This window comes from Macaca fascicularis, chromosome 9, assembly GCF_037993035.2.
Source record: "Macaca fascicularis isolate 582-1 chromosome 9, T2T-MFA8v1.1".
NCBI lineage: Eukaryota > Metazoa > Chordata > Mammalia > Primates > Cercopithecidae > Macaca > Macaca fascicularis.
The window spans coordinates 51,193,477-51,218,108 of record NC_088383.1 but is presented as its reverse complement, the minus strand read 5'-3'; the positions used below and the strand labels follow the sequence as shown (position 1 = coordinate 51,218,108).

Below are 24,632 nucleotides of genomic sequence, written 5' to 3'. Positions count from 1 at the left end.
TCCAGATCATCTGGGTTGCTTGTTAAAATGACAACCACTCCACCTGCAGGCAATCTCTCCCTCTCTCTCTGTCTCTGTTTCTCTCTCGCTCTCTCTCTCTCTCTCTCTCTCTCTCTCTCTCTCTCTCTCACACACACACACACACACACACACACACACACACACGCAATGAATAGGAACCTCTGGGTGTGGCACGCCAGCACCTAAATTTTAATAAATCTCCAGGTGATTGTTTCCTTCAAACTTTGAGAACCACTGCTCCAAAACACCTAAAATATGATGGCTCCACTAGAATGTTTTAGCTCTATGGTACACTGAAGATAGTCACAGCTGAGAATGTCTCTGGAGGAGGAGAGATTAAGAGTGGGAATAGGCCTAGGGTCAGGAGAGGACTTGTTTTCACGTTAAGGTTTGTAGTCTGGGGCCATGTTTGGTTGCCCAACCATCCATTCTTCACCCTTTCCTAATTGTTCCTGTACGTGCTGTGACTTTCCCCCTTACTCCTGGGGAAAGCTTAATCCCATCCCCTCTTCTGTAGTGATTGATTAATGAAGCCTAGAGACATGGGGAGACACTTGTCAGGGGCTTCTGGGATAGCAGCAAGTGTGCTCCTAAAAGAAATCCATCAGAGAGATAGCTTTCTCATCCGAATGCTGTCGTTGCTGCTGTGATGCTGGGAATGGTTTGGCCAAAGGAGGAAAACCACCCTCAGAATCCTACTGCTTGCAGACAAAAAGGCAAACAAAACCAAAAGTGTCTTTCTTACTGCTTTATTATTTGACAAGTAAATAAAACCCAAAAGTCTCTGCATGATTGTTAGACCCTATATAAAGCCAGCTTCAAAGCCCAACCCAAATGGGGCACTCAGTGTCTCCTGTGTGTGGCCTGGCATTGTGGGCAGCTCTTGTCAAGGAAGCTTCTCTTCACCCAAGTGAGGCTGTCAAGATGTTTCCTTAGCTTCATAAGCTCCTGGTCAGCCAAGGAAGTAAATGCTTTTTAAGAACAAAATCTTTAGTATAGCATGTTTAGCTGTTTTACTACACCTGAAGTTACAGATTGGTTTACGAACCTTGTAAAGAATTATTTAGTGTTGCAATTATCAGGTTTTTAGGTAATAACATCCCAGAAAATGCCTAATAATCATATCTTAAGCTTATTTGAATTAATATCTAACACAGTATTTCATAGACTCAGTCCAGTTTTCCTCAAGTATCATATTTCAGAAACCTGAGCCCTGTCTGGTGAGGAGCAGTCAGCCTCATCAAGGAGGACGTTCCATCAGTAGAGGCTTGCCGTTCTGTTTGAAATGAAATTGTGGCATATTTTTGTACAGTTTTCTTGAATATTGAAGTTGGCTGAATTATTTGTTGAAGTGCAATTTCCATTCTGCCTTTTAAACTTGTACATTTTGTGGAATAGTAAGACTCACTAACAACAAGTGATATGCTGTTTTTCTGGATGATATTCTCTTCTGAATGCAAAGCACGATGAGATGAGCAAAGTTAACCTGGCACAGACTTCCTGGTTTCTCCCATACCTGTGACTCTTGTACCTGCACCCTGCGGTCCCCCATTCACGTGTATTTCTCTCCTTGAAGGCTCCTGATATCAATCCCTGTCTGAAGCAATTTCTAGAACAACAACAACAACAAAAAACTATAACAAAAAGCCATCTTCACTGATAATAAAAAAGTCAGAAACATTAACTTGACCAGTGCTAGAGAGGTGCGTTCTCACAGCCTGTAAATATTTGGGTTCTATAATCAGAAAACTCAGGCATCCATCGACAACAATTCTGTCACAGAATTACTTTTGTCATTGTCATATGTAATGCCAACTGGTTTTTGTTTTTCTTTTCTAATTAACAAATAAAAAGAAGGTACGTGTATATATATATGTGTGTATATATATATATATTTGTATAGGGGTGTGTGTGTGTGTGTATATATGTATATATAAAGTTGGAAGTGGTTTCAGATTCTTTTTATAGGCAGTGATGGGCACGGCACCCCCCTTTATCATAATTGCCTCTGGATTCTCTTGAATCCTTTGGATTAAAGTGACCCAAATCCAGTTTTTCCTATTCAGTTAAAATTATAACTGTGAAAGTAGGATTTGAACTAAATTAACCTAATGCCTAAATTATTTATGAAGTTAAGTCTATTGTTCATAATAGGTATACTTGTGTTATTTCTGAGCCTCAGCTTTTCAGGTGTATGAAGGAGATAATATCTATCTTTGGATTTTATATGGAAATTAAAGAAAATAAGGCATGTAAATAGGAGTTTATTGTTTATTGAACAATTACTATGTGTCAGACAATATATTTATGAAAATACGTTTTTACTATATGCAATTACATGCATAAGTTTATCATCAGCTTATTCAGTAATCTGGAACCTCAGGAAACTGAGGCTTAAAGAGGAAGAATCAGGTCCTTAACCAGGGAGGGAGCAGAGTAGCTGGGATTTCCCCTGCAGTCAGTCAGACTCCAAGCTGTGAGTTTCCTCACTTTGTGACTCTGGATAGCACCTACAGTGTTAATGAACCAGGCATCTGAGAAACGGTTAACTCTTTTTAACATTTTGCACTTAATAAATTTAATCTGAAGTGACTTACCCTCCAATGCAATCTAATTTTAAAAATACAAATGTAGAGTTATAAGGAATAAGCAGACTTTGTGTTTGAGCTGCAATCTTTTGTCCACAAGCCCAATCTTTCCTATGGTAAAGCAGGTTTCAAACAGCAGTGTTTAATTTTTATGTACATTATGAAAAGTCAAATGGTATTTCTGGTTCTAGATCCTTGAGGAATTGCCACACTGTCTTCTACAATGGTTGAACTAATTTACACTGCCACCAACAGTGTAAAAACGTTCTTATTTCTGCACAGCCTCTCCAGCACCTGTTGTTTCCAGACTTTTTAATGATCACCATTCTAACTAGTGTGAGATGGTATCTCATTGTGGTTTTGATTTACATTTCTCTAATGACCAGTGATGATGAGCTTTTTTTTTTCATGTTTCTTGCCTGCATAAATGTCTTCTTTTAAGAAGTGTCTGTTTGTATCCTTTGTCCACTTTTTGGTGGAAATGTTTGATTTTTTTTCTTGTAAATTTGTTTAGGCTCCTTGTAGATTCTGGATATTAGACCTTTGTCAGATGGGTAGATTGCAAAAATTTTCTCCCATTCTGTAGGTTGCCTGTTCACTCTGATTTTAGTTTCTTTTGCTGTGTGGAAACTCCTTAGTTTAATTAAATCCCATTTGTCAATTTTGGCTTTTGTTACAATTGCTTTTGGTGTTTTAGTCATGAAGTATTTGCCCATGCCTATTTCCTGAATGGTATTGGCTAGGTTTTCTTCTAGGGTTTTTATAGATTTAGGTTTTATATTTAAGTCTTTAATACATCTTGAGTTAATTTTTTTATAATGTGCGAGGAAGGTGTCCAGTTTCAGTTTTCTGCATATGGCTAGCCAGTTTTCCCAGCACCATTTATTAAATAGGGAATCCTTTCCCTATTGCTTGCTTTTCTCAGGTTTCTCGAATATCAGATGTTTATAGATGGGTGGTGTTATCTCTGAGACCTCTGTTCTGTTCCATTGGTCTATACATCTGTTTTGGTACCAGTACTATGCTATTTTGGTTACTGCAGATTTGTAGTATAGTTTGAAGTCAGGTAGTGTGATGCCATCAGATTTGTTCTTTTTTCTTAGGATTGCCTTGGCTATAAGGGGTCTTTTTTGTTTCCATATGAAATTTAAAGTAGTTTTTTCTAACTCTGTGGAGAAAGTCAATGGTAGCTTGATGGGAATAGCATTGAATCTATAAATTACTTTGGACTGTGTGGCCATTTTTATTGATTCTTCCTATCCATGAGCATGGAATATTTTTCCATTTGTTTGCATCCTCTCTTATTTCCTTGAGCAGTGATTTGTATTCTCCTTGAAGAGTTCCTTCATATCCCTTGTAAATTGTATTCCTAGGTATTTTATTTTCTATGTAGCAATTGTGAATGGGAGTTCATTCATGATTTAGATCTCTGCTTGTCTATTGTTGTTACTTAGGAATGCTTGTGATTTTAGCACATTGATTTTACATCCTGAGACTTTGCTGAAGTTGCTTATAAGCTTAAGAAGTTTTGGGGCTGAGATGATGGGGTTTTCTAAATATACAATCATGTCGTCTGCAAACAGAGACAATTTGGTTTCCTCTCTTCCTATTTGAGTACAGTTTATTTCTTTCTCTTGCCTGATTGCTCTGGCCAGAACGTCCAATACTGTGTTGAATAGTAGCAATGAGAGAGGGCATTCTTGTCTTGTGCTGGTTTTCAAAGGGAATGCTTCCAGCTTTTACCCATTCAGTATGATATTGGCTATGTGCTTATAATAAATAGCTCTTATTATTTTGATATATGTTCCACCAATACCTAGTTTATTGAGAGTTTTTAGCACCAAGGGTGCTAAATTTTATCAAAGGCCTTTTCTGGATCTATTGAGATAATCATGTGGTTTTTGTCATTGGTTCTGTTTATATGATGGATTATATTTATTGATTTGCCTATGTTGAGACAACCTTGCATCCCAGGGATGAAGCTGACTTGAACGGGATAGATAGGCTTTTTGATGTGCTACTGGATTCAGTTTGTCTGTATTTTATTGAGGATTTTCATGTAAATGTTAATCAGGGATATTGGCCTGAATTTTTCTTTTTCTGTTGTGTCTCTGTCAGGTTTTGGAATTGGGATGATGCTGGCCTCATAAAATGAGTTAGAGAGGAATCCCTCTTTTTCTACTGTTTGGAATAGTTTCAGAAGGAATGGTACCAGCTCTTCTTCGTACCTCTGGTAGAATTCAGCTGTGAATCCATCTGGTCCTGAGCTTTTTTTGGTTGGTAGGCTATTAATTACAGCCTCAATTTCAGAACTCGTTATTGGTCTATTCAGTGATTCAACTTCTCCTTGGTTTCATCTTGGGAGGGTGTATGAGTACTGGAATTTGTCCATTTCTTCTAGATTTTCTAGTTGATTTGCATAGAGCTGTTGCAGCATTTTCTGATGGTAGTTTGTATTTCTGTGGCATCAGCGGTGATATCCCCTTTATCATTTTTTATTGTGTCTTTTTGTTTCTTCTCTCTTCTTTATTAGGCTGGCTAGTGGTCTATTTATTTTGTTAATCTTTTAAAAAACAGATCCTGGATTTATTGATTTTTGAAGGGATTTTCAAGTCTATAAATCTTTCAGTTCTGCTTTGATCTTAGTTATTTCTTGTCTTCTGCTAGCTTTTGAATTTGTTTGCTCTTGCTTCTCTAGTTCTTTTAATTGTGATGTTAGGGTGTTGATTTTAGATCATTTACACTTTCTGATGTGGGCATTTAGTGCTACAAATTTCCCTCAAAACAGTGCATTAGCTGTGCCCCAGAGATTCTGGTACATTGTCTCTTTGTTCTCATTGTTTTCAAAGAACATTGTTATTTCTGCCTTAATTTCATTTACCCAGTATTCAGGGGCAGGATGTTCAGTTTCCATGTAGTTTTGCGATTTTGAGTGAGTTTCTTAATCCTGAGTCCTAATTTGATTGCACTGCAGTCTGAGAGGCTGTTTCTTATGATTTCCATTCTTTTGCATGTGCTGAAGAGTGTTTTGCTTCCAATTACGTGGTCAGTTTTAAAATATGTGCTATGTGGTGCTAAGAAGAATGTATATTTTGTTGATTTGGGGTGGAGGGTTCTGTAGATGTCTATTAAGTCTGCTTTGTCCAGAGCTGAGTTCAAGTCCTGAATATCCTTGTTAATTTTCTGTCTCATTGATCTGTCTAATACTGACAGTGGAGTATTAAAGTCTCCCACTGTTATTGTGTGGGAGTCTAAGTCTCTTTGTAGGTCTCTACGAACTTGCTTTATGAATCTGGGTGCTCCTGTATTGGGTGCATATATATTTAGAATAGTTAGCTCTTCTTATTGCATTGATCACTTTACCATTACGTAATGACCTTCTTTGTCTTCTTTGATCTTTGTTGGTTTAAAGGTTTAAAGTCTATTTTATAAGAGACTAGCATTGCAACCCCTCCTTTTTTTGCTTTCCATTTGCTTGGTACATATTCCTCCAACCTTTTATTTTTAGCTTATATGCGTCTTTGCATATGAGATGTGTCTCCTGAATGCAGCACACAGATGAGTCTTACTCTATCCAATTTGCCAGTCTGTGTCTTTTAATTGGGACATTTAGCCCATTTACATTTAAGGTTAAAGTGGGTATGTATGAATTTGATCCTGTCATCATGATGCTAACTGGTTATTTTGCACATTGGTTGATGCAGTTTCTTCATAATGTCATTGGTCTTTATATTTTGGTGTGTTTTTGCAGCGGCTGGTACTGGTTTTTCCTTTCCATATTTAGTGCTTCCTTCAGGAGCTCTTGTAAGGCAGGCCTGGTGGTAATAAAATCCCTCAGCATTTGCTTGTCTAAAAAGGATTTTATTTCTCCTTGACTTATGAAATGTAATTTGGCTGGATATGAAATTCTGGGTTGAAAATTCTTTTCCTTAAGAAAGTTGAATATTGGCTCGCATTTTCTTCTGGCTTGTAGGGTTTCTGAAGAGAGATCTGGTGTTAGTCTGATGGGCTTTTCTTTGTAGGTCACCAACCTTTCTCTCTCGTTGCCATTAACATTTTTTCCTTTGTTTCAACCTTGAAGATTCTGACAATTATGTGTCTTGAGGTTGCTATTCTCAAGGAGTATCTTAGTGGCGTTCTCTGTATTTCCTGAATTTGGATGTTGGCCTGTCTTGCTAGGTGGGGAAGTTCTCCTGGATAGTATCCTGAAGTGTGTTTTCCAACTTGGTTCCATTCTTCCCATTGCTTTCAGGGACCCCAATCAATTGTAAGTTTGGTCTAGTCCCACATTTATTACAGATTTTTTGTTCCTTTTCAATCTTGTTTCTCTAATCTTGTCTTCACATCTTATTTCAGTAAATTGATCTTCAATCCCTGATATCCTTTCTTCTGCTTCATCGATTCAGTTATTGATACTTGTGTATGCCTCACAATGTTCTTGTGCTGTGTTTTTCAACTCCATTAGGTCATTTATGTTCTTTTCTAAACTGCTTATTGTAGTTAGCAGTTCCTGTAACTTTTTGTCAAAGTTCTTGGCTTCCTTGCATTGGGGTAGAACATGCTCCTTTAACTCAGAGGAGTTTGTTATCACTCATCTTCTGAAGCTTTCTTCTGTCAGTTCATCAAACTCATTCTCTGTCCAGTTTTGTGCCCTTGCTAGAGAGGAGTTGTGATCATTTGAAGGAGAAGAGGCATTCTGGTTTTGGAATTTTCAGCATTTTTGTGCTGGTTTTTCCTCATCTTCATGAATTTATCTACTTTTGATGTTGGAGGCTGATGACCTTTGGATGGAGTTTCTGTGTGGGGGTTTCTTTTGTTGATGTTGATGTTATTGCTTTCTGTTTGCTAGTTTTTCTTCTAACAGTCAGATCCCTCTTCTCCTGGAGTGCAGTTTGCTGGAGTTCCACTCTAGATTCTATCTGCCTAGGTATCACCAGCAGAGGCTGCAGAACAGCAAAGATGGCTGCCCACCTCTTCCTCTAGAAGCTTCATCCCAGAGGGACACCAGCCTGATGCCAGTGGAAGCTCTCCTGTATGAGGTGTCTGTCAACCCCTGTTGGGAGGTCTCTCCCAGTCAGGAGGCACGGGGGTCAGTGATCCACTTGAGGAGTCAGTCTGTCCCTTAGCAGAGCTCAAGTGTTGTACTGGTAGAACTCTACTTGTAAAAATCTGCTGCTCTCCTCAGAGCCGGCAAGCAGGAATGTTTAAGACTGCTGAAGGTGTGCCCACAGCAACCCCCTTCCCCAAGATGCTCTGTCCCAGTAAGAGGGGAGTTTTATCTATAAGCTCCTGACTCGGGCTGCTGCCTTTCTTTCAGAGATGCCCTTCCAGGTGAAGAGGAACCTAGAGAGGCAGTCTGCCACAGCTGCTTTGCTGCACTGTGTTGAGTTCTGCCCGGTCTGAACCTCTAGGCCTTTTTAGCACTGTCAGGGGACAGCTCAGTAATGGTGGATGTACCTCAGTAATGGTGGATGCCCCTCCCCCAACCAAACTGGAACATCCTAGGTCAACTTCAGACTGCTGTGCTAGCAGCCAGAATTTCAGGCCAGTAGTTCTTAGCTTGCTGGGCTCTGTGGGAGTGGGACCTGCTGAGGGAGACCACTTGTCTCTCTGGCGTCAGCCCCCTTTCCAGGGGAGTGAACGGTTCTGTCTCAGTGAGATTCCAGGCGCCACTGGGGTAAGAAAAAAAAAAAAACTCCTGCAGTTAGCTCAGTGTCTGCCTGAACAGCTGCCCAGTGTTGTGCTTGAAACCCAGGGTCCTGGTGGTGTAGGCACACTAGGGAATCTCCTGGTCTGCAAATTGCAAAAATTGTGGGGAAAATGTAGTGTCTGGGCCAGACAGCACAGTCCATCATGGCTTCCCTTGGCTGGGAAAGGGCGCACCCCTCCACCCACTTCTTGTACTTCCTGGGTGAGGTGATACCCCAACCTGCTCCTGCTCACCCTCTGTAGGCTGCACCTACTGCCTAACCAGTTACAATGAGATAACAGGGTACCTCAGTTGGAAATGCAGAAATCACCCACCTTCTGAGTTGATCTCGCTGGGAGCTGCAGACCTAAGATGTTTCTATTCGGCCATCTTGCCAGCCCATATTTGAACTTTGAGTTACCAGCCGTCATAAGTGTTTGGCATTTCTTTGGCTAAAGGCAAAAAAGAGAAATCTAGGTTGCTTTTGTCTGTGCTCCTATGTGTTCTTAGAGTCACAATACTTCTGTAATGATTGTGGCCTGATTTCATTGAAAGATGGAAACTGAAACAAGGTCATATTTAAATGTGCAAATATTTTTCAGTGTCCTCAGATGATAAACCCTATCACTTTGCTCAGCAGTAGTGAAGACATCTCTTGTGCAGGGTGCAGTGGCATCTTGTCATCTTCTGCTTGCTCTGCATTCATTTCCCTTTCTTCTGGTCACATCCTTAATCCCTTAAGGATGTGATCCCTTGCCCTTTTTTGAACATACATTCAAATGGTGCTGGTTCCACCTCTATGCCACCTCTGGGGTCTGGATCTGTGGCCCAACACTAGTCAACCAGGTTTTTCCATAGGCTTTACATGGCTTTGCTGGTTGGTCATTGTAGGGTCAAATTTACAAAGAAAAGGGTAGTCAGCTCAGGTACATTGACAACAGCTGGCCAGCTAGCTGACCCAGAGCACTTTTTATGGAGTCCTATTTGGAAAAAGGAGTCAGGCTGGCAGGACCAAGGAAAAGCAAAAAAAGAAAGCAAATAAGCTGTAAGTCTGCTTTTCGTCATGGTCCAGAACATGTAACCCTCGTGCACCCAACTTATCACCAGGTACTTGCAAGTTAGCTCACTTGCAACCTTAGTATTATCAGTACCGCACAAAGCCCTCTTCAGCACACAGCAGAAACACTATCCTATAAAATCTCCAGCAAGCCCTTGCTTTATTGCAGTTTCTTTCTCTCATGCTGATGTGCTCATTGCTTTCTTACAATATATTTTCATACTTTCTCTAATAAATCTGCCTTTCTTTATCTACAACTGACTTGGTAAATTCTTTTGCCCCTGCACCACCAGCCCAAGTATTTGTTGGCCTTATCTGCAACACTTTTTTATATTCCTGGCAAGGATCCATAATATCTAAGTAGGCTCTGTGAACATCCATCCTGTATAACTCATTTGGTTAAGTTCCAAAGCTTGCATAGCTAATTTATAGTGTTGGAGGTCAGGAGAGTGGTTATGCCTGGGTTGAGGAATAATGAATAAGAAATGGAAAGGGCATGAGGAGGCAGTTTCTGACTTTTTAAAAATAGAAGTGCTGTCCACATGTATTCATTTTTCGAAAATGGAACACCACTTGAGATGCACACATTTGATCTGTGCACTTTATGGGTATTCTACTTCTAAAAAGTTTTCACTAAAAATAACCCATAAGATTGTAAAAAAAAAAATTTCTCAGCCTAACTTTTATTAATACTAAGTTCAGACAGGAGGAAGGCAAGACAACAAATCTAAGTACTACATGTCTTCCATATGAAGGCCCTGAGACAGCAGCTTATTTCACATTCACCCTGTGAGTCCTTTAGGTTATAATCACATCTAAGTTTTGATTTGTTTATTGAAAATTCCCAGTTTGGTTTTTTTAGATTGTTTTCTTTAACAGATCAATAATAATTAAATCAATATGTTTTTGACTCTCAATGGAATACTGTTGAATAAATTTTTCAGTGGGCTGCTTATGCAATAAATAATCTAGAAATTTATTTCAACATACTGACTTGGATATTACTGCCATTTGGGTGATATTTTAAAAATTTTTTTAAATAAAAAAATTAAGGACAAAATTCTTCAGACCAGTTTAAGTGATGAGTGATAGAGGAGAAAAACTAATGAAATATCAGTAAGGAAATCTAGAAAAGAATTATGCTTCTGGAGCAAAAGACAAAGAATTTCTAGAAGAAATGAATGGGCAGAAGTAAGTGCTGCCAGGAGAGTGACCAATGTGAAGGTTAAGGAGAAGTCACGCATTTGGGAAGGAGGATGCCAAAGTGACAATGACAACATGCTGCAAGAAAAGAGCTAAGGTGCACAAAAACCTACACCAAGGCTCAGATAATTGTCCTTTTAAAGAAAAGCACCAATCCACCAGTTGACCTCAAGCAAGTGTGGACAGGGTTACGATGAAAGCACATCTCAAAATTTTTTTCTAAGAACAAGGCATGTAAATGATGAGTTGATGGGTGCTGACGAGTTGATGGGTGCAGCACACCAACATGGCACAAATATACATATGTAACAAACCTGCACGTTATGCACATGTACCCTAGAACTTAAAGTATAATAATAATAATAATAATAATAATAATTAATAAATAAATAAATAAAAACAAAAAAAAAACAGGAAAAAATAAAGAACAGGGCAATTATTGCTTAAAGATTTCTATAGCCACAAAATAGAGAAAATTAAGTGATTTAGAAAAACACTAGGGGATTTTCCACGCAAGCTTTCATCTAGAGGATTTTTCATCCTTTCAATATAAAGATTTAGTTTTTCATTAATTTTAATAAATCATTTAAATTATACATATGACAAAGGATGAGCAAACAAATTTAACAGCAACTAAAAGACATTAATCTGTATTAGGATGTGGAGAAAAAGATCAGGGCTGAAGCAACAACAACAAAAATAGTAAAACAAATTACTGTCTGAAGGTAGCATGCAAATAAAATTTAAGTATTCGTGGAGAATGCAAAAAGCTAATAACTTCCAAATATATGTCACTAGCACAACACTTTATAGTTGCCTACAACTCAATTTACTTTGAAAGTGGAGATACATCTCTTTTATATTTTGTATTTCTTTAAATACCTAATAGAATACTTGGCACACAAATACCAGGTAGAAAAAAACTGTACACCAATTAAATTTTTAAAATAATTTCTATATCAACTTTAGGATTGTATTGTAATGAAATATTTTTCCAGTGATTCACTGGAAAAAAAATGAATGCTGTAGATATTTTTCCCCAGATGTGTATTTGTACTTACGTCCTAATGACCAACAGACTACCCTCACAATTGATTCATTTTTAACTCAAGCGTCTAAGAGACAGAAATGCATGTTAGGAATTTAGATGTCATATTACACAATAATTGTTTTCTTTATTCTTGTGGGACATACTGATTTTGAGCATAAGTCTGTGGAGTAGAAATGAGAAAATATTTGGAAACTTTCTTTTTCTTAGTTGGAGCCTTTTATTGCTAAAAGTGAATATTCCATAGAGCTTAGGAAAGATCTATGTTTTTAGCATTTAAAAACAGAGCTGCATTTAAGTTCTGTGGCAATAGAAGATATTGGTTTAAAATGACATGGCAGATGTCATGAAATTTGTTTTAGAGCATTACTCCCAGGTTAAGTTATGTGTGCCAAGTTACAAGCTAAAATACATTTTTACAAATCAGCAAAGCTCTGAATTGAGAGACTATGATGATAAAAGAGTGTCATGTTCTGTGATGGGCCATAAGTGCTCTATCGAGCTGTGGATGAGGAAATGAACCTCACATTGCCCTAGAAACATGCTGTGTCTCTTCCTGAGTGGATTTAGCAAAGCCAAAGATGGTCCCTGAGGTTTACTTTGTTTAATAGAAGCGTGTTTTAATACATGTTGTTCATTCGTTTCACTCATTTTTAGAGTGATCTGTGGTTTTCCTCAACAGGTATTTGATGTTTCTTTAGGGCGATGTTCTGTCAGTCAAAAATGATAGGGTTGAAAGTTCATTATATTCTGAATGTGGTAGAAATCAAGTTGCTTCTTAGATATGAGCCATTTGATTCCTGCTTTCATCCCTATTAACTTACAGTATATAAATATCATTAGGAGACTCTGTGAGGTGGGTTTGGACTGATGTTGGAAGGTTTATGCTACAGTTCCTGCCTCTGCATTTAAGTGTGTAAGTGTTTTACAGGGATGGCCAATGTGTCCCACTCTGAGAAAAGAAGAGAAAACAGGCCAAACAAGGTTTTCTTTTGTCTGATAATTTTAAAAATTCCAACGTAATATATTTAACAGATTTGTTGTACTGAATTGTTTTTGTGTGTGTGTATAGTTTGCCTGATTTTGAGACTTCATAGTCTTTTAAAAAGATGGAGGTGTGTGACCTTCAGAGCCTTTTTCTCATTTTTATTAGTAGTGTTTTCAGCTTGAGTACTTTCCATGCAGAGCCTATCTTGCATACCACCTACTAATCTCTTTGATTATGAGACATTTAATTTGGCTTTGGGGTGGAATTTTCTTGATGCCTATGAAAAATAAGTTAAAAGACAATGGCAACAACAAGTGGAAACTTTTACCACTCTCTTTCTCTCTCACTCTCCCATTCTCTCTCTCTGTCACCAAACACACACACACACACACACACACACACACACACACACACACACACAGGTTAGTCATCTTTTTTTCTTCTGCCTGTGTCACACAGGTATTCTAGGACACTGTGCATACAGAGTGCAATGCTCTCTCATCCATGCCTTGGAGCTGCCCCCTGTATCCCCCTCCTCTGTAGTGGCCTAGTTGATGACATTGGTGACTGTCTGGGGTCACAGGTTGGATCTTACCTTTGTGTGAAGCACAGAGATTTTGTTCATATGTTTATTTTTTGCATCAATATGAGGACCGAATGATTTTAGAACTACTGATAGAAAATATTCTTCAAAGAATATCCAGGGCTGAAAGCATAAAAAGTTAGCACAAGTGTTAAGGGGATGGTAATATTAGATAAACCCAAGTTTGGGACTGTTTTCATAAAACATATTGGACATATCAATAAAATTTGGTTTTAGCATAAATCTGGAGGAGTTTATTACTGACAACTATGGCTGCATGCATGCATTGGTTCCCAGTCTGAATGCTGGAGCTCCATAGAGTCAGGACAGCTTAAGACGTCCTGCCAGTGTGTCCTGGCAATTCTGTAATACAGGAGCTGTTCTTTCTGCTCCTTGTGTTGTGACATACCACAACACATGTAACGCCCTGAGCCTGGGTATGTCTGACAAATTGAGGATATAGGGCCTAATTTGTTTAGAGTTTTGCCAGGTTGAACACATAAAGGTGTCTTGTATACTCCCCTGAATATATACTATGGTTATGTTGAGAATTACCATAGTGAGGGACTGGGTACTTCCTGTAGATCACATGGTAATGGAAGCCTCCCACAGGAGGCACCATCTTGGCAGAGATCTGAGTGAGGAGCAGACCTGGTGCTGCCCATGCCAGGAGAGGCCAAGCTGAGCCAAGGACACAGAATGTGGTATGTTTTGAGGACAAGGTCACAGCCAGCCAGGCAGGCAGGAAAAAGCAGGTGGCAGGGAGAGTGGCAGAAAGGAGAGAAGAGGGGTGCACAGCAGCTGGACCAGGGGGATCTTTGTAAAAGAGCAAGAGACTTGACTTTTCCTGGAGATGGGATGGAGAGCCTATGGGGAGCTTTAGCAGGAAAATGACATCCTCTGATGTTCAATGTTCACTTTAAAAGCTGACCCTGACTGTCTAGGAAATAGATGGTACAGGGGAAGGAGTGGAGGCAGGGAGGCCAGTTCAGTGATGACTTGCAGTTGAGGGTCAGATGGACACAAGGAACACGGCTGTCTTTAGGATGCTAGCATCTGTGCAGGGATTGGAGTAGAAGCCGTCAACTGAAGAATCACGAGGTTCAAAATTTGGGAAGAGCTTGATTTCCCATAAAGGGTTACAAACTGAAGGTTGGCCATCCTGCTGGCTGGGAGGCATAGCTGAGAGGAAACACTTGGAGGGAATGGAAGGCAAGTCAGAAACTCACGCTGAGTGGGGTGGCCAAATATACATATTTAATGAGCTATAATGAGCTATAGGAGGAGTTACAAATATTTCTGAGAGGGGAAACCTGTTCATGAACAATTCTTAATGCCTCTTCATGGATTGCATGTTTTTAAAAATGGCAGCGTTAGTGTAATCTGAGGTGGAGTTTTCAACCCTCTGACGTCAAAAGGTAAAGTGAAGGACACCAAAACCCCCACTGCATCCTTTGAGAGTCTGCCAAAACACACCCAGTGATATTGGTCACTGTTTAGAAAGAAATGCATTGTGTGACTGGTGAGCTGTCACTTGTAAGCAGTGAAGAGGAAGGGGAGTCTGCTAGCAGCCTCAGATGATTACCTAAAGATGAAAAAGAAATGAGTCATCTATTTCTTGTTTTCCAGAGCTGGTCTCTGTTTACTCCTTAGGAAAGAGTTTTGGCTAAAGGTTGATAAAGAAGGGGCATACTGAGGCATGCTTGACCTCCCATCTGACATGGCCGATAACTGAGCTTTTAAGGTTTATCTGGAATCCTCTTGGCCAAGAGAGGGGTCTTTTCAGTTGACTAGGGGCTTAAGATTTTATTTGTATTTCTCAAAGATTAGGGAAAAAGAAGAATCAGAGCCACCTGCTAGAGTTTTGCCTAAGCAGGAAGTTGGGGAGGTAGTAGAGCTGTTGGCCAAGATGGAAATCACTTAGAAAGGAGGGGGCTTGTAGGGAAACCACACCTCCATTCCAGCCATATCAGTTGCTAATGTAGGTGACACAGAGAAACAACAGAGCACCCATGAGTGTCTTCATGGAGTTTGGATCATGATGGGTAAAAAGACTATGTGTTTAGTATAAGAGAATGTCTAAGGCATGCCTCATCTCAGAAGCCAGGGGGTGGTATAATTATTGCTGAAATTATACCAGGGGTGGTATAATTATTGCTGAAATTATACCAGGGGTTGGTTGGTATAATTAGTGCTGAAATTAGTGCTGAACTGTGGGGTGGCTTCATTGCTCCAGTGAGGAAGGAAGTGCTGAAGGGAAACAGGTGGAAGAGGCGAAGCAACTGGATAAGTTTGTGTAAGTACACTCCAGGATGTTCCCACAAGAATAAAATCCCCTAAGGATGCTTTTTCTCAAAATGCATCTCCACTGTTAAGTGATAAGCCTCTGTATTTTGTAAACTGTTTATCCCCTCTGGCATGATTTGAAGACTAATTTTATCTTTACTTCAAGGTAGCAACCTTAAAAGGACTTGTCCTACTAAGGAATAGTGAGGGCCCATGAAATCCAATAAAATGTGATGGACAGTTTAGATTCCCAATCTTCTATTTATGAATGAGCTCTGTGTTGCTTATTAACTGAGCACCAGGATACAGCAGCTTTTGCTTTATTGAGTAAGGATACATGACTGGTTGCTCACATAGCACAGCTGCAGTGTGCTGGAGGAATAGCAACAACATTCTTTGCAAACAGTCCAATTATTACATTTATCATTTTAAACTGTTACATTTTAAGCAAAATAGAAAAATGGTCAGGAATATGGTAAAATAATTAATGTATATGAGGTAAAGCCAGACTAGGATTGCTGGGCTAAAAATTGAAGCCATTTTATACAAATTGTAGGGCTTGCAATTCATTAAAATAAAAATTATTAAAATGAGAGCAAATCATAATATTAGCAAATTATGAAGTAGAAAGTAAAGCCATTGTCTGCTAAGCATATAGGTCTGCAGGAGGATTGTTTGAGCCGAGTTCTGGGCTGTAGAATGTCACACTGAAAGGGTATCTCCACTAAGCTCGACATCAATATGATGAACTCCTGGGAACAGGGAACCACCAGGTTGCTTAAGGAGGGGTGAACAAGCGCAGGTCAGAAACAGATCCGATCAAAACTCCCATGCTGATTGGTAGTTGAATCACACCTGTGAATAGCCACTTCCCTCCAGCTTGGGCAATATAGCTAGACTCTGTCTTTCATAAAAATTGTATTTAAAAATAAAAATACGATATCCATGAAACAGTCACTGACTCTAGCATTGGAGAGACCTGGATTCAAATCTTGCCTGGGCCCTTTACTATATGACATTGGGTTGAACCCCTGAGCCTTATTTTCTTCATCTGTGAAATGGGAATAATTAGTATCTCTATCAGAAGGGTTTTGAAATAATCTATGTGGGAGTACCCAGGAAGAGGTGTGGATAGAAGAGAGTAGAAACTGAAACAAAGACCCACGTCTCACTTACGCCTGGGGGCAGTGCGTCATTGATGAAAGTAGGAAGTACTAGGGAAAAGGAGGAGAAAGTGAGGTTTGATTTTAGACTAAATTTGTATGTGTTTATGATTTGGAAAACTTTTTTTGGAAGTTTGGAGTGATTGCAGGGTGTGCTGGTGAATCCTCTTGTGCACTCAGAAGTGTGTGTGTATAAATGAATCACTACTCTAGGATACACATCCCATTCTGGCAAACATGTAGAACCTGTGCCTATCAGCAAGCCTTGGGGAATGTGCTTTCTTCATATTTATGTCTCTGAGAAATAACCAAGAGGTTGACGTGCAAAAACTGTTCAAAGACTGCTGGTGGAAGGAAGGCATGGTAATAGTGGTTGTAACATTATTCATTTTATAAAAGAAATAAATCACTGATAAGAAACTTCAGCAAAGTCGCAGGATACAAAATTAATGTGCAAAAATCACAAGCATTCTTATACACCAGTAACAGACAAACAGAGAACCAAATCATGAATGAACTTCCATTCACAATTGCTTCAAAGAGAATGAAATACCTAGGAATCCAACTTACTAGGGAATGTAAAGGACCTCTTCAAGGAGAACTACAAACCACTGCTCAGTGAAATAAAAGAGGACACAAACAAATGGAAGAACATACCATGCTCATGGATAGGAAGAATCAATATCGTGAAAATGGCCATACTGCCCAAGGTAATTTACAGATTCAATGCCATCCCCATCAAGCTACCAATGAGTTTCTTCACAGAATTGGAAAAAACTGCTTTAAAGTTCATATGGAACCAAAAAAGAGCCCGCATTGCCAAGACAATCCTAAGTCAAAAGAACAAAGCTGGAGGCATCACGCTACCTGACTTCAAACTATACTACAAGACTACAATAACCAAAACAGCATGGTACTGGTACCAAAACAGAGATATAGACCAATGGAACAGAACAGAGTCCTCAGAAATAATACCACACATCTACAGCCTCTGATCTTTGACAAACCTCAGAAAAATAAGAAATGGGGAAAGGATTCCCTATTTAATAAATGGTGCTGGGAAAATTGGCTAGCCATAAGTAGAAAGCTGAAACTGGATCCTTTCCTTACTCCTTATACGAAAATTAATTCAAGATGGATTAGAGACTTAAATGTTAGACCTAATACCATAAAAACCCTAGAAGAAAACCTAGGTAATACCATTCAGGACATAGGCATGGGCAAGGACTTCATGTCTAAAACACCAAAAGCAAGGACAACAAAAGCCAAAATTGACAAATGGGACCTAATTAAACTAAAGAGCTTCTGCACAGCAAAAGAAACTACCATCAGAGTGAACAGGTAACCTACAGAATGGGAGAAAATCTTTGCAATCTACTCATCTGACAAAGGGCTAATATCCAGAACCTACAAAGAACTCAAACAAATTTACAAGAAAAAAACAAACAACCCCATTGAAAAGTGGGCAAAGGATATGAATAGACATTTCTCAAAAGAAGACATTCATACAGCCAACAGACACATGAAAAAATGCTCATCATCACTGGCTATCAGAGAAATGCAAATCAAAACCACAATGGGATACCATCTCACACCGGTTAGAATAGCAATCATTAAAAAGTCAGGAAACAACAGGTGCTGGAGAGGATGTGGAGAAATAGGAACACTTTTACACTGTTGGTGGGATTGTAAACTAGTTCAACCATTGTGGAAAACAGTGTGGCGATTCCTCAAGGATCTAGAACTAGATGTACCATATGACCCAGCCATCCCATTACTGGGTATATACCCAAAGGATTATAAATCATGTTGCTATAAAGACACATGCACACGTATGTTTATTGCGGCATATTCACAATAGCAAAGACTTGGAATCAACCCAAATGTCCATCAGTGACAGACTGGATTAAGAAAATGTGGCACATATACACCATGGAATACTATGCAGCCATCAAAAAGGATGAGTTCATGTCCTTTGTAGAGACATGGATGCAGCTGGAAACCATCATTCTCAGCAAACTATTGCAAGAACAGAAAACCAAACACCGCATGTTCTCACTCATAGGTGGGAACTGAACAGTGAGATCACTTGGACTCAGGAACGGGAACATCATACACTGGGGCCTATCACGGGGAGGGGGGAGGGGGAAGGGATTGCATTGGGAGTTATACCTGATGTAAATGACGAGTTGATGGGTGCTAACGAGTTGACGGGTGCAGCATGCCAACATGGCACAGGTATACATATGTAACAAACCTGCACGTTATGCACATGTACCCTAGAACTTAAAGTATAATAATAAAAAAAAAAAAGAAATCAATCAATGTTAAAAGTAGATAGAATTATTTTAACTTTTAAATGTGGACATTTTTTCCATTTTCATTACGGTTTTCATTGGGATTACAATGATATATTTATTAAATCTTTTCTCCCCCAAGAACATCATTCTATTAAAAAAAAAAAAAAAAGCACTGATGTTTGGTGCGTAAAGGCAGTAAAAAGAGTAACAGCAAGAGGGAGGGAGGGACGGAAGGAGAGAAGGAGAAAGAGAATGAATTTTGGGGGGCTACAAGCTGCTGCTAAATTTCAGTTGCAGTTGTCAGAGTTGAAGAAAACATTAGGGGAAATGTCTCATTAAGCAGCTCCCTGGATTTTTCTGCCCTGGGAAGGCTGCCTGAGGGATGGATCATGGCCAGCCTGCAGGGGTCAGATTCCTGGTACAGTGTTCTAGCCTCTTATCTTATTGGCTCCAGCTAAGTGATTTTACAGCCAGAATTGTTTTAAGATCAGTGCAAGGCACTGTACAGATATTTGTGGGTGGAGAAGTAGAATTTGAGGAAGGAAGAAGCAAATGCTCAGTTTTGAAGGTTTTGTTCCATGGCTTCTTGGGTTTCTGGTGAAATGGAACGTGTGGAAGTAGGAGCACAGCTAACTATGCTAGGCAGGGCAGCCCTGTGAGGCAGGTTCTACTGCTGTCTTGGTTTTACAGAGGGGGAAAGCGAGGCACAGAGGGGTTAATTAACCTTTTAAGTGTTGCAGTCTAAGGCACAGAAGCACAGTTCCAAGCAAGGTCCATCTGAATCTTAAGTCCTCCCTCTTTGCCACCATGCTCCACTGCTGAGACCATCCCTGTGAGTCCTGCCCCTCTCCTCCCCCAGTCTATTTGCACTGCTATTCAGTGAGGCCAAGAAAGCCAATGGCCATGTCCCCAAGAGGACATCTCTTCCCTCCTGTGAGCCATTCTCATACATCTCAATTCTGAGATACAGCTTGAAAAGCACCTCAGCAAATCCACTGCATGGAAGGCAAAACAACCTTGATCCACAGCAATGACCACAAGCAAGGGAAGCCTGGCTATAAGCACAGTCATAATGTTATTCAAGGTTGGTGATTCAAAGCCTTCCATGTCTACCTGAACATCCTCAGCTCCTGCTGACATCACCAGTGGAGGTCCTCCGCTGATTGATGTAAATCATTTTTAAACCCAGCAGTGCACTGATGACTGTTAATTCCATGCTCCACAAACTTGCCCTGAAATGCCTCTAATAGGGTAAGAGAAAGAGAAGACGCCCCAGTATGTATCCTATGGCATTACATCTCAACAATGATATTTATTTAAAGACTCTGCTTTTAGGTAAAATAAATTATTCAAATGTATTCTGAAAATTGTATTCTGTTATTGGTTTTAATATAAAATGATATGTTCTCCAAATCTTTGGGTGAGATTGAAGATCCAGGAAGATGTATCTTGATCTTCTTGATCATTTGGCTTAAAGCAACTACCCAAAGGTAGTACTCTAATTTAGGATCCATGAATCTTCAGGTCATACTACCATTTTTAAAAGTATTCTGAATGCCCCAATAAGTGCTAGATAGGAACTTTTCAGTGAGATAAAATAGCTCATATTCAGGATATGTTCGTGTGTATACACATTCTGTGACTTCTATTCTGTACATTTTCATTAATTCCATGTAGAAAAGTAGAGGCTGGGGACCCTGTCCCTCCCAGAGTCACTGCCGTTAGGCCCTGTGGGTGACCACTTGTCTTTAGCACCTGTAGGGCTCACCATTGGGGTGGGAGGAGTCTTTATCAGCAGCAGCAACAATGACTGGTTGTCTCCAGTTTATGATTCCTGCCATCTGGGAGGCTACAGAAAAGCCTGAGTGCCAAGATGTTCTCAGGACTGCCAGCTCTGAAATTTCTTTTCTCAGTGATAAGGATAAGATAAGCAAATGGCCTGGACAGTTCCACTCTGTGTAATAGAGGTGGCCTCATTCCCTCCCCAGCCCTGCAGAAAGAGCTGAGGCTCTGAAGCACAACTTAGGCTGAGAATCACCCGCTTCTTCCTGGGGCCCTGACTCAGGCAGGCACCCAGTTCAGCAGTTTGATATGCAGCTATGTGAACAACACTTTTCATGAGCGATCATCACCCCTTTTCTCTTGTCTATTTGGGCACTAAATTGCTGGTGAACATCCTTCATGATCAAAGAGCAATATCTGAGTGTGTCCTGAGTGATGTTCTGTGGAGATAAGAAGCATGGCTTGCCACCTCATTGTAAGAGAAAGTTTATCTGCATCAATTAATTAAAATAGAAGGCAGTCAATGGGCATTGGGCACAAGGGAATGATGGTTGTATTGGAGCATGATGAAGAGATGTCAGCTTTCTCTTAGCACCAACATCACTATTAACACTTGCTGTCTGTCACCGATCAGCAATCTGTTCCCAGTGTAATCTTAGAGTTCCATAGCACAGCTCAACCCTTCTACCTCTCTGAGAAGAGTGGTGTGTAGGCCTTCTGAAAGCAGGAGAAAGTTGAACTCTTTGAGAGTCAGTTTCTTCTCAAAACTCATTCAGAAATCGTCACATTTCACACGTTGGCCTCGTCCAAGATTTTTAAATAAGAATTGTGGTTATGGTTCATAGTGTAAAAAGTCAGTTAGTTATAGGTAATACGTATGGCACTTACCATGTACCAAGAACTTGTATAGTTTGTTACATTTAGTAATTAATTTAAGTCTCACAGTATCCCTACAAGGTTTATTTTCCTTTTTACAGAGGACAAAACTGAGGCACAGTGGTTAAGAAATGACTCAATGGCAAAGGTGGGATTGGAGTCCCAACAGTGTAAACATGCTTGATTTGGATTGAATGTTTGTGTCATTCCCCATATCCCAATATTACAGCCCTAACCACCAATGTGATGGTATTGAGATTGGAACCTTGGGCAGATAATTAGGGTTAGCTGAGGTCAGGAGGGTGGAGCCCTTATTATGGGATTAGTGCCCTTCTAAGAAAGGATAGTAGAGGGCTCACACATGCTCTCTCTCTCCATGCACAAGAAAGAGCACACAGTGAGATGGAAAGAGGCCCTCACCAGAACCTGACCATGCTGGCACCCTAATTGCAGACTTCCAGCCTCCAGGACTGTGAAAATATGACTATCTGTGGTTTAAGTCACCAAGTCTCTGGTATGTTTTATGGCAGCCCATATGGTAACCCAAATGATGCTTTTCACCACTGTGTAGTCCAGCCTTTTATGGAAGCTCTCAGCTCCTCAGCCTTGCAAAAAAATACTTGCTGGTCACTCTGGTCCTTTCAGATGCCCTTTCTTAGTGGTGCCTCCACCAGACCCTTGACTTCATCCTTTTCTGTCACAGGAGGGGTAAGTAAAGTACCTCCTCCCTATGCATCTGTCGTGGGAAGTGTGGGTAACTCACAGATGATGCCACAGGGCATGTGTTCAGGTACTACAGCCAACAGCGAATGAATGAAATGAAATGGTATTTATCCATTCCAGGGCTTTGCTCTGCAGGGCCAAGAAAACAGCTCTATCTGTGCCTCAACCCAGTCCTGGGTCCTTGCACCTTCCAAATGCAGAGGCCAACAGGCCATAACCATGGGGAGTGAATTCATCTTTTATGGGCTCCTCACTCAGGTGGTGACAAGGCAAGGTAGTCATCTGTCCTATCTTTATCAGTATCTGTCCTAAATACTGTGCTCTGACATTGATGCTAATATTCTGAATTATCAGGGGTTTTGTGGTGGTTAGACCTCTAATTTTTCTTTTCGGGAAGAGGAATAACTTCTGTGTCAGCACAGTGTCTCAGGAGGGTTGCAATCTAGAAATCTGGAGGATTGCAATCCAGAAATAGTGATTGTAAAAATTGCCTATAAACACACAATATAAACAATATGCCACAGACACACAGGCCCCGAGCATAGTTTCTGGAAGCTGTGGTCTTACCTCTGCCAGAGGAGAGTCACATTGGGAACTCTGGGTGGCATCTGGGTGCCTTTGCAACCCTTCCTCTGGCTCCTGCCAGACAATTGTCCCCAAAACAGAGAAGATAGAGACTTCACATTGTCTTCAGTATTTAATTATGTTGTTTCTAAAAATAAAAGACAGTACAAGCTGCTTATCTTTAAACCACACAGTACCAGTTTTAACCTGTTTTATTCTCACCTTGAAATAGAGTCACATGTTTCAGCAGCAATATGCTGTTTCCCTGCCTCAATTTCTTACATCACACCCTGTGGAGAATGGTGTAGAAAATGCCCTGTTTTTACATGCAGATAAGAGCTTCAGGAAGTTACTGAAGAGTGAAATGCAAGGGGTCATTCTGGATGACCCCAAATAACTATTTGGTTAGACCAACCATTTGGTCTCTAAATTTGGATGCTAAAGAGAAAGATAGAAAATTCAAATAATCACTATCTGTAGAAGAAAAATTAGTTAATCATTTGACAGGTTTAAGGGTCTTGCCTTTCTCTCACAGAACTTTACTTCCAAATACCCTGTTTGGGAAAATTGGAAAATGTCTTCTCCTTACCTCCTGGGGGAAAAATAAGAGTTTAAATGTTGCCACCAACTCAAACAAAACACACCTCATTATTTGTGTTCTGGAGGGAGAGGGAGACCTTTTTTTGCTCCAAAATTTCCTTTCTGGAACTTCTTTTTTTAAGTAAAAACATTGTGTTTAAAGGCTACTCAGGTGCAGTATTGAGAAGTAGGGAAAGAATAGAAGGAGGAGTTGAATCTGTAATTGACTGTGAACAATCAGTTGAGATAATTCACTGCCTCCAGATCAGCCTTCTTTTTGAAGCTTGTAACCTTGGGCTGTCCTGCGAGTCATTAGAGAGCAACCCCTGTCATGTAGGTTTAGTCTTAAATAGCTCATAGGTGGTGGGAAAGTTCATCAGAGTAGTTCCATCTCATGCAAAAACCCATTTCCCCGTGAGCCGCTAGAGTGGCTCACATCAGAAAGATGCCATACCAAATGCTGGCCAGGACCTGAAGCAACTGGAATGCATGTGCATTTACTTTGTCCTCAGCCACTTGGGAGAACTCTTTGGCTGTTTCTTATAAAGCTAATCATAGTCTTTCCAAATAACAGGGCAATCCCACTTCCAGTTGTTTACATTTAAAAAAATTGGAAACATGTCCACAAAAAAAGACTTGTAGAAGCTTGTTCATAGCAGCCTTATTCTTAATAACAGGTCACAAATATGGCCTGGCTTCACATCCCATGCTTGAGAAAAACTGTGTATAGGTTAAGGCATTTCAAATTAGAAGAGTGAAGTATTCTTCATTTTTCCAAATATCCCAAAATAGAAATACTTACAATAAATTCTTCTAGAGAGGTAGCTCCCATATCTATGAGCAAATCAGTCACAAAGATGGCATTATTTATGTAGGTAAAATAGAAAATACTACTCAATTTTTGCTTTTATGTTCTAAAACATGTTATTTCCAAGATATTTCGTGTACAAAGTAAATGCAGTGGCTAATTTCCAAGATCATGTAAATTTTAATTTTATCCATGAGCAAAAGGAGGGGCTGCTTGAAAAACATAATAATGATTGTTGTTTTGGGTGGTCCCAATTTCTCCTGCAAATAGGTGGCAACTTCCTTGAAAATTGAGACTCTGGGCTGGGCACGGTGGCATCTGTAATCCTAGCACTTTGGGAGGCTCAGGTGGGTGGATCACCTGAGGTCAGGAGT

At 39.9% G+C, this 24,632-nt stretch overlaps 1 protein-coding gene across 18 annotated transcripts in view; it reads right to left on the bottom strand.

The window, feature by feature from the left end:
* The window catches only part of LOC107130780 (uncharacterized), a 428,352-nt gene that overhangs the window by 22,765 nt on the left and 380,955 nt on the right, over positions 1-24,632 (bottom strand). For 4 of the 18 annotated variants that reach the window (XR_012417599.1, XR_012417608.1, XR_012417610.1 and 1 more), the window contains 2 exons: positions 22,875-23,019; positions 8,634-8,750 (listed from right to left, as the gene is read on the bottom strand). The exons of 4 other annotated variants lie outside the window; for them this stretch is intronic. The gene's annotated coding sequence lies outside the window, so the exon portion shown is untranslated. Of the gene's footprint in view, positions 1-1,582; positions 1,631-6,006; positions 8,751-13,189; positions 13,301-22,874; positions 23,020-24,632 lie in introns of those variants that run through there. 10 more of the 18 variants (XR_012417609.1, XR_012417614.1, XR_010577924.2 and 7 more) reach the window with 8 other exon arrangements.